At 37.5% G+C, this 13274-nt stretch overlaps 1 protein-coding gene across 12 annotated transcripts in view; it reads right to left on the bottom strand.

Annotated features, from left to right (window-relative positions):
* The window catches only part of CHL1 (cell adhesion molecule L1 like), a 198530-nt gene that overhangs the window by 165793 nt on the left and 19463 nt on the right, over positions 1-13274 (bottom strand). For 2 of the 12 annotated variants that reach the window (XM_053896737.1, XM_019428465.2), the window contains exon 2: positions 4025-4082. The exons of the other annotated variants lie outside the window; for them this stretch is intronic. The gene's annotated coding sequence lies outside the window, so the exon portion shown is untranslated. The remainder of the gene's footprint in view (positions 1-4024; positions 4083-13274) is intronic. 12 annotated transcript variants of the gene reach the window in all.

Genomic DNA, 13274 nt, shown 5'->3' with positions numbered 1-13274 from the left:
AGATCCCATGAGAATCTAAAAATTTAAATCACTTTTTTTTCTCCCTAAAAGAACATTTTTACTCTATTTAATGGACATTACTTTCCATATCTGATACACATATGGTGAGATCCACCATTAAAACAATCATCAGGAACCAGAAAGATAGCCCCTCTTGAGTTTAAAATATGCTACTGAGCTGATTTCAAAGTAATAGAGGATTTAGAGCTCTACATGACAAAAATGCTACCTTATCTTCCTCTTGGCTTTGATAGCAATCTATTGCTATCCTATGTCACTGGGCCTCACAAGGCCTAATCAGCCACTCTAAAATTGTATTACCATATAATATACTCCGTGAAGATACGGAGTCCCATGTGCATTCAGTTTATGTAAATTATAATCTGCCTAATTCCACTACAAAAATAAATAAAGTAACCACTTAGGCACGATGATTTTTAAAATACTGCCTCAGTGACCCACGTACATATATGTATACAACTGAGTATATGTAAAAATGTCTTATTCATGGGTAGGTATCCCACTGAATGTTTAACACCTAGACAATTTTGCCTAGTTTAAACAGAAACACAGTTTATATTTTTCTTTCTGGTGATTGGGGTAAGCCTTTAAAGGACTTGTTTCACTCTTAGACTGCATGTAACTCCATCTAAAAGCATGCCACCTGGACAGAGACTCGATGATTCTTCAAACACTCCCCTGTGCTTTCATTACATACTTAATTGAATCTAAATTCCCTTGAAGAAAACATATCATTATTAAAACTACCCATTCCAATAACATCATTAAAGTTGGTCTCAACTCTTCTTCTGAGTTCTGATTCTTTAACCTTGACAAGCAGTGATAGGGTAAGTCCATTCAGGCATCATTTGCCTGGATCCCAAAGCTGTGTGCCAAAATAAATGTATGCGTGGATGGATCAATCTATCAATTCACTGATAGACAGATACATCAGGGCATTAGCTATAAGAACTCTAAGAGTAGAAACGAGAAATCCTGTCCATCATCTTCCCTGAGCCAGTGTGGACGGCTAAAAGAAACCCAGCCTGTGCCCACAACCTCCCTTGATGAGCAGTGGCTGGTTTCTTGTGCTTTGGTTCACTGCTGGAAGCAAACAGCAGAATGCAGATACTGTAATGAAATCACTAATGGGAGGCCCGAAGTAATGAGTGCAGGTATCTCCAGGAGTAGACAGATGGAAAAAAGTGAAATAAGACAAGACAGGGACAATCCCAGAGGAGAAAACAATGTAGATGGTGCAAAGGAGAACAATTTGCCTACCAGGCTGGAAGGTCCCTAAGCGCTAAAAAAAAAGCCGACATTTCTGCCGTGACTCGTCAGCACTAAAACTGCAGTCAGTGTCCACACATGCTATTGTCTCCAGAATTCGCTCTATTTCTGACTGCATTTGACTTCTATTCCATGCCTTTTGTTTCCTCTCTCCACACATCTATCACCTACTGTATTTCAAAGTGGTACAAACCTTTTAGCCCTTATTTCCACATCATAGTGATTAAGAATGGGAGAGAAAAGACGGGGTGTTTTGTTTGTTTTTCTCATTTACCTCAGAAGCACAACAGGCTCCCATTCAGTCCTAGGCACTAGCTCTGGCATTTATGCAGCATGGCTCGAATGCTACACACATACACAGGGCTATTCTAGACCCCAACTTCAGGTCTAATAATAGATCATTTCCTCTCTTCCTATGTTTCTTCTCATATAACTTTTCTATAAAAAGTTAGATAGTTGGGGAGCCTGGGTGGCTTGGTCGGTTAAGCATGAGACTTCAGCTCAGGTGATGATCTTGCAGTCCGCGGGTTCGAGCCCCGCGTTGGGCTCTGCACTGACAGCTCAGAGCCTGGAGCCTGCTTCAGATTCTGTGTCCTCCTCTCTCTCTGCCCCTCCCCAACTCTGTCTCTTTCTCTCTCTCTCAAAAATGAATAAGCATTACAAAAAAATTTTTTTTGAAGTTAGGTAGAAAAATATTTTTTAAAATGATTCACCAGACAACTTCCTGCTTAGTTTTGATAGGCATTATTAGGTGGTAGTTATTAAAGAAAAAATAAGATTGATACGGGTGGGAAGAGGTGGACAACATTTACACATTTTCAACTCTGGTAATAACTGCTACTTTACTGTATGACATAAACATTGATTTTACCCGTGAAAACTCCTGGTGACATTATTTACCTGAAATAATGTGCATGAATTAAACTGATATGCATTTCAGTTTTCACCAAAAATTTTCTCTATTTTCAACAAGAAAATATTTTGACAAGGACTAAGATACACTTCTTGTGATGTTTTCAAAACTCCTATGTGAAGCCTATCAGAAACTATCTACTTGGATTGTCTACTAAACATTGGGGAGAGGAGGAAGCACCTTGAAAAACTACAAGCACTATAAGGTACATTTTTTTTCTCTAAGAAGTCATAGAAATATTTCCATTTTGGGGCACCTGGGTGGCTAAGTCAGATGAGCAGTTGGCTCTTGATTTCGGCTCAAGTCATGATCTCAAGAGTTGAGGAAATCGAGCCCTGCATCCAGCTCTGTGCTGAAAATGCTGAGCCTGCTTGGGATCCTCTCTCTCTTTCTCTCTCTCAGTCTTTCTCTTTCTCTCTCAAAATAAATAAATGGGTATTAAAAAAAATAAGAAATCACAATCACTCTCTTGATTTTAGATATCTAGAGAAGCACAATCACTGTTTACTTCCTAGAAAATGGTGGCGGTGTTTATGTATGTTTGTCTGATTGTGGGACTGTCAGTGTGTGCATGTGTATAAGATACTGAATTGTTTCATGTTTGACCCAGCTTTCACTTTGGTAATGAACAGTCTTATAAAGAAAAAAAAAAAAAGATAGGCTTTAAGAATTAGGATCCATCCTACTGGATAAATCTCTATATTCATTTTCAGACTTCAGAGATATTAAATTTGGCGTAACTCTAAGGATCAAATAAAAGACAGTCTGATATCCTGTACAACTTCCATCCCGACCCATATTCCTCTACTTACTGTCTTCCTATTGAGTTGGACTGGAGGCTCTCTAAGGTAAGTATCACTCCAATTCCTTACCATTTTTCCTGAACTGAACAGACTTGGTATCCTAAGTGCTCAATACTGCTTGTTGAATGAATAAAATGTTTACGAACTTAATATTCTAGTCAGTTAGTACCTGATACCGTCCTTTTGAGTTCTTTAAATCAATTTTTTGCACTTTTTTATCCCACTAAATTCTGCTGTTTAATGTAGCCAATATGGTTTTTGATAATTCAGTGAATCATTAATATTAACAAAAGCAACAAGCATGTATTTAGCAAAAGCTCTAGGCTAGTCACTGCTGTGACAGTTTAAAACATAGTTCATTTAGTAATTGCAACAATCTTCTGAAATATGCACTATTTTTCATCGATGGTACAATGCAGTTACAATACAAAAATACCACAGTCTGAATAGATTACTACTTTTAAAAAGTGGTATAGTGTCCACACAAAAGTTATTTAAGTCCATGGGTCAATACATAGAGAACGTTTACCTTCTAATATTAATTTTGTAATGGGGATTTGTATTCCCATAACACTTCACTCAAGTATCACTATTTTACATCATATAGTGATAGTGATGAACCAAAAGGTTTTCAGCAAAAGCTTACTTAATTTCATGGATATTTCAACCAGAAAAGAGTTTGAAGGGTGATGTGGTTGGTAGAATAATGACTTCCCAAGATATCTACATACTAATCCCTAGAAACTGTGAGAATGTTGTCTTACATGGTAAATGAGACTTCGCAAATGTGATTATATTAAGGACCTTGAGATAGAGAGATTATTCTGTATTATGTGAATGGGTCCAATAGAATCACAAGTTCTTTGCAGGAAGAAGGCAGGAGGGTGAGTCAGAAAAGGTGACATAAGGGCAGAGCAGAGAAAGAGAAGTTGGAAGACGTTATGCTATTGGCTTTGAAGATGACAAGGAATATAAGTAGATTCTAGAAGCTAGAAAAAACAAAGAAACAGATTCTCACCTAGAGGCTCCAAGGGTACATAGTTCTGAAGACACCTTGATTTTAGGCCTTCTAACCCCTAGAACCACAAGAGAACATATTTATGTTGTTTTAAGCCACCAACTTGGTGCTAACTATTGACAGTAACAACAGGAAATGAAACAGGTCAAGTAACACAGTCATGTGTAGATAAGAACTTACATTTTGATTTGGGGAGTCAATGTCTGGTACTTATTTAGGTTCACACAAAATATATGCTGCCTTCTAACTATTTTGCCAGGAGATGAAATAATATTATATCCATAAGCTTAAATTAAAATGATGCTACTCCTTACAGAAACCTAAATTTTTATATAAATTTGTCACATATGTAGTCATATCATTATTGAGCAGATAAAATGTTTTCATAAATTAACTCAATAAATATTAAGATACAATAGACTAATATCTTATATAAGTTTGGTATCTGTAGTCTCATTAACTTAATATTAAACACATAATTTAATCTCACTCTTGGGGTACCTGGGTGACTCAGTTGGTTAAGCATTTGACTTAGGCTCAGGTTATGGTCTCACAGTCTGTGGGTTCAAGCCCTGCATCAGGCTCTGTGCTGACAGCTAGAAGCCTGGGGCCTGCTTTGGATTCTGTGTCTCCCTCTCTCTCTGCCCCTTCCCTGTTTGTGCACTCTCTCTCTTTCAAAAATAAACAAGCATTAAAAATTTTTTTTAAATGAATTAGCTCTTCAATGGTGTGCTCATCTATATTCCAATGGTAAGAATGCTTAAGAACTGACATAAGCATTAGGAACATTACCTGATGCACTAAGTACTACTCATTATAAATAAGTCTTTGTACGGATGTTAAATACTGGAGTGTGACTATGTGGTTTACCTCTATTTTTGTGATGAGGAGATTGACTTGACTTTTGGTCTAGTCTTTCCCAACCACCATGAAATTTAAAATGGAAAGGCATGAGATTTCTCTCAGATCTAAGGAAGTTAATCTTTTGAATGAGTTTAGTTAGGGTCTGTTAGCTCCTATAAATACTCTGATAGATCTACATTGTGATTAAGAGCTGAAACAAAATTTCAGTGATAATGGTTCCACTTGAGGATCAAAAAACACAAATTCTATGTTTGTAATTTTGCAATGTAGCTTCAGTGTTTTTATTTTATGAAGAAGTTTAGATCCAGAAAATATAATTTAAAAATTCCAAGGGCGCCTGGGTAGCTCAGTCAGTTGAGTGTCCAGCTTTGGTTCAGGTCATGATCTCATGGATTGTGGGTTCGAGCCCTGTGTTGGGCTCTGTGCTGACAACTCAGAGCCTGGAGCCTGCTTTGGATTCTGTCTCTCTCTCTGCCCTTCCCCCACTCACGTTTGGTTTCTCTTTCTCTCAAAAATAAACAAACATTAAAAATGAGTAAATAAATATTCCTATATAATTGCCATCTAGAATTTTTAAATATTAACATCATCAGGGCCCCTGGGTGGCTCAGTCGGTTAAGTGTCCAACTTCGGCTCAGGTCATGATCTCGTGGTTTGTGGGTTCTAGTCCCACGTCAGGCTCTGTGCTGACAGCTCAGAGCCTGGAGCCTGTTTCAGATTCCGTGTCTCCCTCTCTCTCTGCCCTTCCCCTGCTCATACAGGGATACAAATCAGCCCTTAACAAGTACAAAAAGATCGAGATCATATTGTGCATATTTTCAGACCACAATGCTATGAAACTCGAAATCAACCACGAGAAAAAATTTGGAAAGACAACAAATACTTGGAAACTAAAGAACGTCCTACTAAAGAGTGAACTGGCTAACCAAGAAGTTAAAGAAGAAATTAAAAAGTACATGGAAGCCAATAAAAATAACACCACAGCCCAAATCCTCTGGGACTCAGCAAAGGTGGTCATAAGAGGGAAGTGTATGGCAATCCAGGCCTTCTTAAAGAAGAAAGAAAGGTCTCACATATACAAACTAACCTTACACCTTAAAGAGCTGGAAAAAGAATAGAAAATAAAATCTCAAACCAGCAGAAGATGGGAAATAATAAATATCAGAGAAGAAATCAATGCTATCAAAACCAAAAACAAAACAAAACAACAAAAACAGTAGAACAGTTCAATGAAACCAGCAGCTGGTTCTTTGAAAGAAGTAACAAAATTGATAAACCCCTAGCCATTATGATCAAAAAGAAAACAGAAAGGACCCAAATAAAGAAAATCAAGAATGAAAGAAGAGAGATCACAACTAACACTGAAGAAATACAAACAATAATAACAGAATATTGTATTTATTCACCAGTAAATTGGGCAATGTGGAAGAAATGGAAAAATTCCTAGATACATATAAACTATTAAAACTGAAACAAGAAGAAAGAAAAAATTTGAACAGACCTATAACCACTAAAGAAATCAAATTAGTAATCAAAAATCCCCCCAAAAAACAAGAGTCCAGGGCTAGATGGCTTTCCAGGGGAATTCCACCAAACATTTAAAGAAGATTAACACCTATTCTTTTGAAGCTGTTCCAAAAAATAGAAATGGAAGGAAAACTTCCAAACTCATTCTATGAAGCCAGCATTACTTTGATTCCAAAACCAGACAAAGATCCCACTAAAAAGAAGAACTATAGACCAATTTCCCTGATGAACATGGATGCAAAAACCCTCAACAAGATACTAGTCAACCGAATCCAACGATACATCAAAAGAATTATTCACCATGACCAAGTGGGATTCATACCTGGGATGCAGGTCTGGTTTACTATCCGCAAAACAATCTATGTGATACATCACATCAATAAAAGAAAAGACAATAACCACATGATCCTCTCAATAGATGCAGAGAAATCATTTGACACAATACAGCATCCTTTCTTGATAAAAACCCTCAAGAAAGTAGAAATAGAAGGATCATACCTCGAGATCATAAGAACTATGTATGAACGACCCACTGCTAATATCATCCTCAATGGGGAAAAACTGAGAGCTTTCCCCTTAAGGTCAGGAACACAACAGGGGTGTCCACTGTTGCCACTATTATTCAACAGAGAATGGAAATCCTAACCTCAGCAAACAGACAACACAAAGTAATAAAAGGCATCCAAATCGGCAAGGAGGAAGTCAAACTAACAGGCACATGAAAAACTACTCAACATCACTCATCATCAGGGAAATGCAAATCAAAACCACAGTGAGATGCCACGCCACACCTGTCAGAATGGCTAACATTAACAACTCAGGCAACAACAGGTGTTGGCGAAGATGCGGAGAGAGAAGATCTCTTTTGCATTGCTGGTGGGAATGCAAGCTGGTGCAGCCACTCTGGTAAACAGTATGGAGGTTCCTCAAAAAATAAAAAATAGAACTACCCTATGACCCAGCAATTGCACTACTAGGTATTTATCCAAGGAATACAGGTGTGCTTATTCGAATGGGGCATATGCACCCCAGTGTTTATAGCAGCACTATCAACAATAGCTGAAGTACGGAAAGAGCCCAAATGTCCATCAATGGATGAATGGATAAAGAAGATGTTGTATATATACATACAATGGAGTATTACTCAGCAATCAAAAAGGATGAAATCTTGCCATGTGCAACTATGTGGATGGAACTAGAGGGTATTATGCTAAGTGAAATTAGAGAAAGACAAACATCATGACTTCACTCATATGTGGAATTTAAGATACAATACAGATGAACGTAAGGGAAGGGAAGCAAAAATAATATAAAAACAAGGAGGGGGACAAAACATAAGAGACTCTTAAATATAGAGAACAAACTGAGGGTTGCTGGAGGGGTTGTGGGTGGGAAGATGGGCTAAATGGGGAAAGGGGCATTAAGATACTTTTAGGAATGAGCAATGAGTGTTATACATAGGGAATGGATCACTGGAATCTACTCCTGAAATCATTATTGCACTATATGCTAATTAACTTGGATGTAAATTAAAAAATAAATTAAGAAAAGAAAAATAAATAACCTAGTATCAGAAATAAATAAACAATGGAACACCAAAAAAAAAAAAAAAAAAAGAAAGAAAGAAAAAAAGAAAAAGAAAGAAAATTTAAAAAAAAAAAGGTAACATTGTAGGACTCCATTTACATACAAAGTGCATAATAGGAAAATCAATAAAGACAGAAAGTGGATTAGTAGTTGCTTAGTGCTGGAAGAATTGGGGGCTAGGAGGTGAAATCTAAATGGCAGGGGGGTATTTTTCTGGTGATAAAACTATACCAAAATGGATTATGGTAACAGTTGTGCATATCTGTGAATATACTAAAAATTATGGAACTGCACATTTTAAATGGATGAATCCTATGGTATGTGAATAAAATCTCAATAAACCTGTTTAAAACAAAACAAAAATATCAGCACATGCTTTACCGAGTCAGCCAAGCACCCCCAGAAATCACTTTTTAAATAAATAAAATACAAGAAATTAAGTTGAAAGCCCCTAAATTTCCCTTCTAAATTTCATTTCCCTTTACTCCTAAAAAGAGCCAACATATTTAATGTGTTAGCAACACATTTTTATCTTCTACAAAGAAAATATAGTGTTGCATGAGTGTTTTTAATTCACATAATTGGTATTGTTAACAAGAAAACAGGCCCCAAATGGAGTTGCTTATGCTAAGCCTAACCACACCAAACCAAGACTTAACTTACAGTTTCAGCCTGTCCTAGAAATGGAATCCTAAACTCATCAATCAAGAATCGCCTGATCAGCAATAGCAAGGTAACCTACCCAATAGATCTCTGCTACCTCCTAAAGGAAAGTGACCTCGTTTGAAGCAATTCGCTTTTTGCTACTATTCCTTGTATGTGCTCCCTTCTGCCCCTAAAAGTCTTTCACTTTGTATACCTTCTCAGAGCTCCTTTCTATATGCTAGACAGGATACTGCCTGATTCATGAATCACTGAATAAGGCCCATTAGATTTAAAAAATGTACTCATTTGAATTTTGCTTTTTAATAGTATCATACACAAGGTATCATTCTGACACTTGTTTTTTTCCACATAAATTGTTTTCAAAATAGGGGCGCCTGGGTGGCTCAGTCGGTTAAGCATCAGACTTTAGCTCAGGTCATGATCTCACAGTCGGTGAGTTTGAGCCCCGCGTCGGGCTCTGTGCTGACAGCTCGGAGCCTGGAGCCTGCTTCAGATTCTGTCTCCCTCTCTCTCTGCCCCTCCCCTTCTCATGCTCTGTCTCTCTCTGTCTCAAAAAGAAATAAAAACATTAAAAAATTTTTTTAATTGTTTTCAAAATCTACATTTATATTTGAATGTAATATATTCACTCATTTGAACTGTTCTATAGAAGTCAACACGCATATACTAAATATTTTACATATTTCAATCTATTCATCCCCTTTTGATAGACATTTAGGTTTTTTACACTTTATATACTTATAAATGACTGCAATGGGGGGGGCACTTGGCTGGCTCAGTCAATATAGCATGCAACTCTTGATTTTGGGGTTGTAAGTTCAAGCCTTACTTTGGGCATAGAGCATACTAAAAAACAAAATAAAACAACACAAAATTAAACAAAACAAATGGTTCACAGTACATGTTTGTATTGTAGGGCATAAAAGCAGGCTGCCTCAAAATGGGCCCCTTTCGTATGAAGATGATTTTGTGTTAAAAGCAATCAAAACCCAGAAGATTCAAGAAAAGCTCTTTACCACCCTCTTCAACTACCTGAAAAGAATTTAGATAGAGGAACTGCTCCAAGAAGAAAACTATCACCAGAGATAAAACTATGTTATATTATGAATTGCTATAATAGACAGGAGGAACTTAGCAAGGCCTGTTTGATCAAAGCCCTCTATGCCCCATTGTTTCTGAGTGGCCCACACACATTTCTTTCCCATACCTTTAACTTTTTTTCATCTTCCTGAGGGTTACATTCATTTCCTGTGAAGTCCCAGACGCCTACCTACTTCTCCTTATTTCAAAAAGACATATATACCTCACTTTGACTGTCTTTGGAATTTCCTTATCTGTGTGGATTTCTCATGTGTATGAAATTAAATATGATTTCCTCCCATTAATCTGTCTCATGTCAATTTGATTCTTAGTCCAGCTAGAAGACCTTGAATAGCAGAAGAAATTCTTCCTTCCTGACTGTAGAGTCCCCCTTGAGCACATGCATGAGCACTTCTCTTGGGTAATCACGCAGCTGCAGAATGGCTGGAGCATCCCACGGGATAAACATTTTCACCCTCACTAGCTACTGTGAATTCCTCCTCCCACAGGGGGTTCTGTCACTTTTCACTCACACAAGCAGAGCATGAATGCTCCCATTTCCTGATATCTTCACAACATCTAGTTCTAGATAGTTTCCCTGTTGCAGTCCAATAAATGTTAAACACACCCTCATTGGGTTTTTTTTTTTTTAATCAGCTTTACTAAGGCATAATTTACATGGAGTAAAATTAACAAGTTTTAAATGTATAATTCAGCAAGTATTGACAAAACTATACATTTGTTTAAACATGACTGTAATCAATATACAAAATATTCTCATCACCTCAACTCCTAAACCTCACCCACTATCCCTGAAATCACTGATCTTATTTCTGTCCCTCCAGTTTTACCTTTTCCAGAATATTCTATAAATGAAATCATACAAAATTTATCCTTTTAGGTCTGCCTTCTTTCACTCAGCATGATGCTTTGAGAGTCATTCATGTTATTGCATATGGTCTATTCTTTGTGATTGCTGAATAATATTCCATGGCTACAGATGAGTTATAATTTGTTTTCACTGTGATTTTAATTCATACTGTCCTGATTAAAGTCGAGTGTCTTTACATGTATTTTTGGCCATTTGAGTTTCTGTTTTCTAAAATGTGTTCTCTCTCTTTGCCCGTTTTTCCATTGTGTTATCTTTTTATTTTCTCACCAACTTAAAAATTATTATTTGTTCTTTATGTCATTATCCGTATAACAGATTATAACCATATATATATATATATATATGAAAATAAACATCTAAAGCCTAAACTTTAATTGTCCTAGGAGAGAACAGTTAGAAGCTTTTCACATCACTAATGTATACAGCAAAATAAATAGGGTAGGCATTTGGGTTAAAATCAACATAATTTACTTGGTATTCAGTAACCCTTTTCATTATAAAATGCTTCTTTCCTTGGGAAGGGGAGGTGGGTACCGTGTTCTCTACTCACATGGAAAAACTTAAACAGGGTAAATTAAAATATAGCAAGGGGGGAAAAAGATAACCAAATTCTATTTGATACAATTATCTTTCCATTTTAATCAAACCACATCATACTTATGATCAATAATTGAATGGAAAATGTCTTTCATCTTCCATACCCAACACAAAACTGCTGTAAGAATTAATGAGCAGGTTCCCCTGGTGGAGCGCACGCACATTCTTTCAGCTGCGCATGCCCTCTTTCAGACCAGAAGCTCACTAAATGTCACTCACCCCAGCCCTGAGCCCTCCTGGGGCTCATCCGAATCCCTCCACTACCAGGCAGCATGGAAACACGTATCTTAAACCTCTTCTTCTCACAACTCCATATTCTTTGGTTGTTTCCTATGTAGTTTCCTGCCTGCAGGGGCTGTGTGCTATTTCTCACAACAATCCCCAAACCACCCATATCATCTTATTAAAAGTACAATAAACAGTCTCACAAATCCCCTTTATCACACCCTAGTTCAAGTCCAAGTTGTTCTCATTCCCCAAGTGGAATACCAACTGGTCCTGCTCTCTGTTGCAATCCACTCCTCATGCGACCGCTAAAGTGATTTTTTTACAAACATAAATCAGATCAACTTGCTTGAACTGCTTGGATTCCTTTGAAGTTCCTATAGTGCGCTTTAAATTCATATTCTTATCCATGACCTGTAAAGCCTCACAGGATCTGCCCTAACCTTACCTTTGCCAATCTCTCCCAAGCTCCCTGCACTCCAGCTTCTAGCCTTCTGTCAGCTCTAGACCATGCCAAATTCCTGCCTTCCACAGCGCCTTTCCGCTCCCTGCCCCTCTGCCTGGAACCCTGCTCTCCTGGCTTTTTTCCTGTTTGCCTTCTTCCCCTTCTGGCTTGGATTGAAAGTCACCTTCTCAGAAAAGCCTTTCTAAAAGTAAGTTCCTCCTTTCATTTTTCTCTATCATAATCCTTTGTTTCTTTCCTCTAATGATTTTATTTGTTTACTTATTTATTGGCTGACATTCTCAGTAATGGTAGACTCTGGAAGGCAGGGAATTTATCTTCATTTTAATGCTTAGCACGGTGCCTGGGATTTATAAACAGCTCAATAAATATTTGATGAATGAATGAATGACTCCTTGGAGTCAGAGCTACACACACACACACACACACACACACACACACACACTTCACTTCGAGTCACTGGTTCTTTCCCTCTCTTATATCTGGGAGCATAGCTTCAGACCCATAGGTAGGTAAATTTTTTCTGATACTGTTCTTTTCTAGCATGAATCTGGTCAACAAAATTATTCAGGAGTTGCACAGAAGGTAATTCCTTCCCCAGTGCACACAGGGCTGGGGTGGGGGGTTGGGGGCGGGGGGCGGGGAAGCTACTGAAAATTCCCTTCCTCTGCAGACTTTTTAAACTGCTAATCAGCACAAACGGGTTGGAGCAGATTGCGCACAAAAGGTTGCTGAAATGGCACATAACTAATTCTAGGTGATTTAATATCTGACATTGCCCTAGTGAAAATATTGACAAAAAAGAAGAATATGATTTGGAGTCTTTCTGCACTGCTGAATTTGGTGTTAGCTTTTAAGCCTCTATCAAAACATTTCCATAAATCAACATTGCTAAAAAAAAAAAAAAAAAAAAAAAAGAGAGAGAGAGAGAGATCTGGGTGTGGCATCTGGAAACCACTGCCAAATTAGGAAAATGCTAGCAAATGGCAAAATGCTAGTTCTCTGGGTATGAATCGCCGTATTTAGCAATCCTTTCCCAAATGTTCCACTTTGTCAATGTCAAAGGTTGCCTCCAGCAGTGTTCCTTGAGTGTCCAATGGCATATTATGCCTACTGGAGAAATAAGCCTCCCAAATATATTGTCGATACCTATGGTCAGTTAAGAGTCATAGAGAAATAATGAAGTTCCAATGCTTCTGGTAAATCCACATCTTACTATTCCAGGCATCTATCAGCACAAACTATTTTATGTTTATTTATGGAAAGATCTGTTATATGTTGACTATCTTAGGGTACAGAGGCTATTCTGGTACATTATTTCACAATTCACTCTCAACTGCTTTACCAGA

Source organism: Panthera pardus, unplaced genomic scaffold (genome assembly GCF_024362965.1).
Source record: "Panthera pardus isolate Hobbes unplaced genomic scaffold, ASM2436296v1 HiC_scaffold_8, whole genome shotgun sequence".
NCBI classification, from domain to species: domain Eukaryota; kingdom Metazoa; phylum Chordata; class Mammalia; order Carnivora; family Felidae; genus Panthera; species Panthera pardus.
Note: the sequence above shows the minus strand (reverse complement) of the source record. Positions and strands in the feature narration are given on the sequence as shown.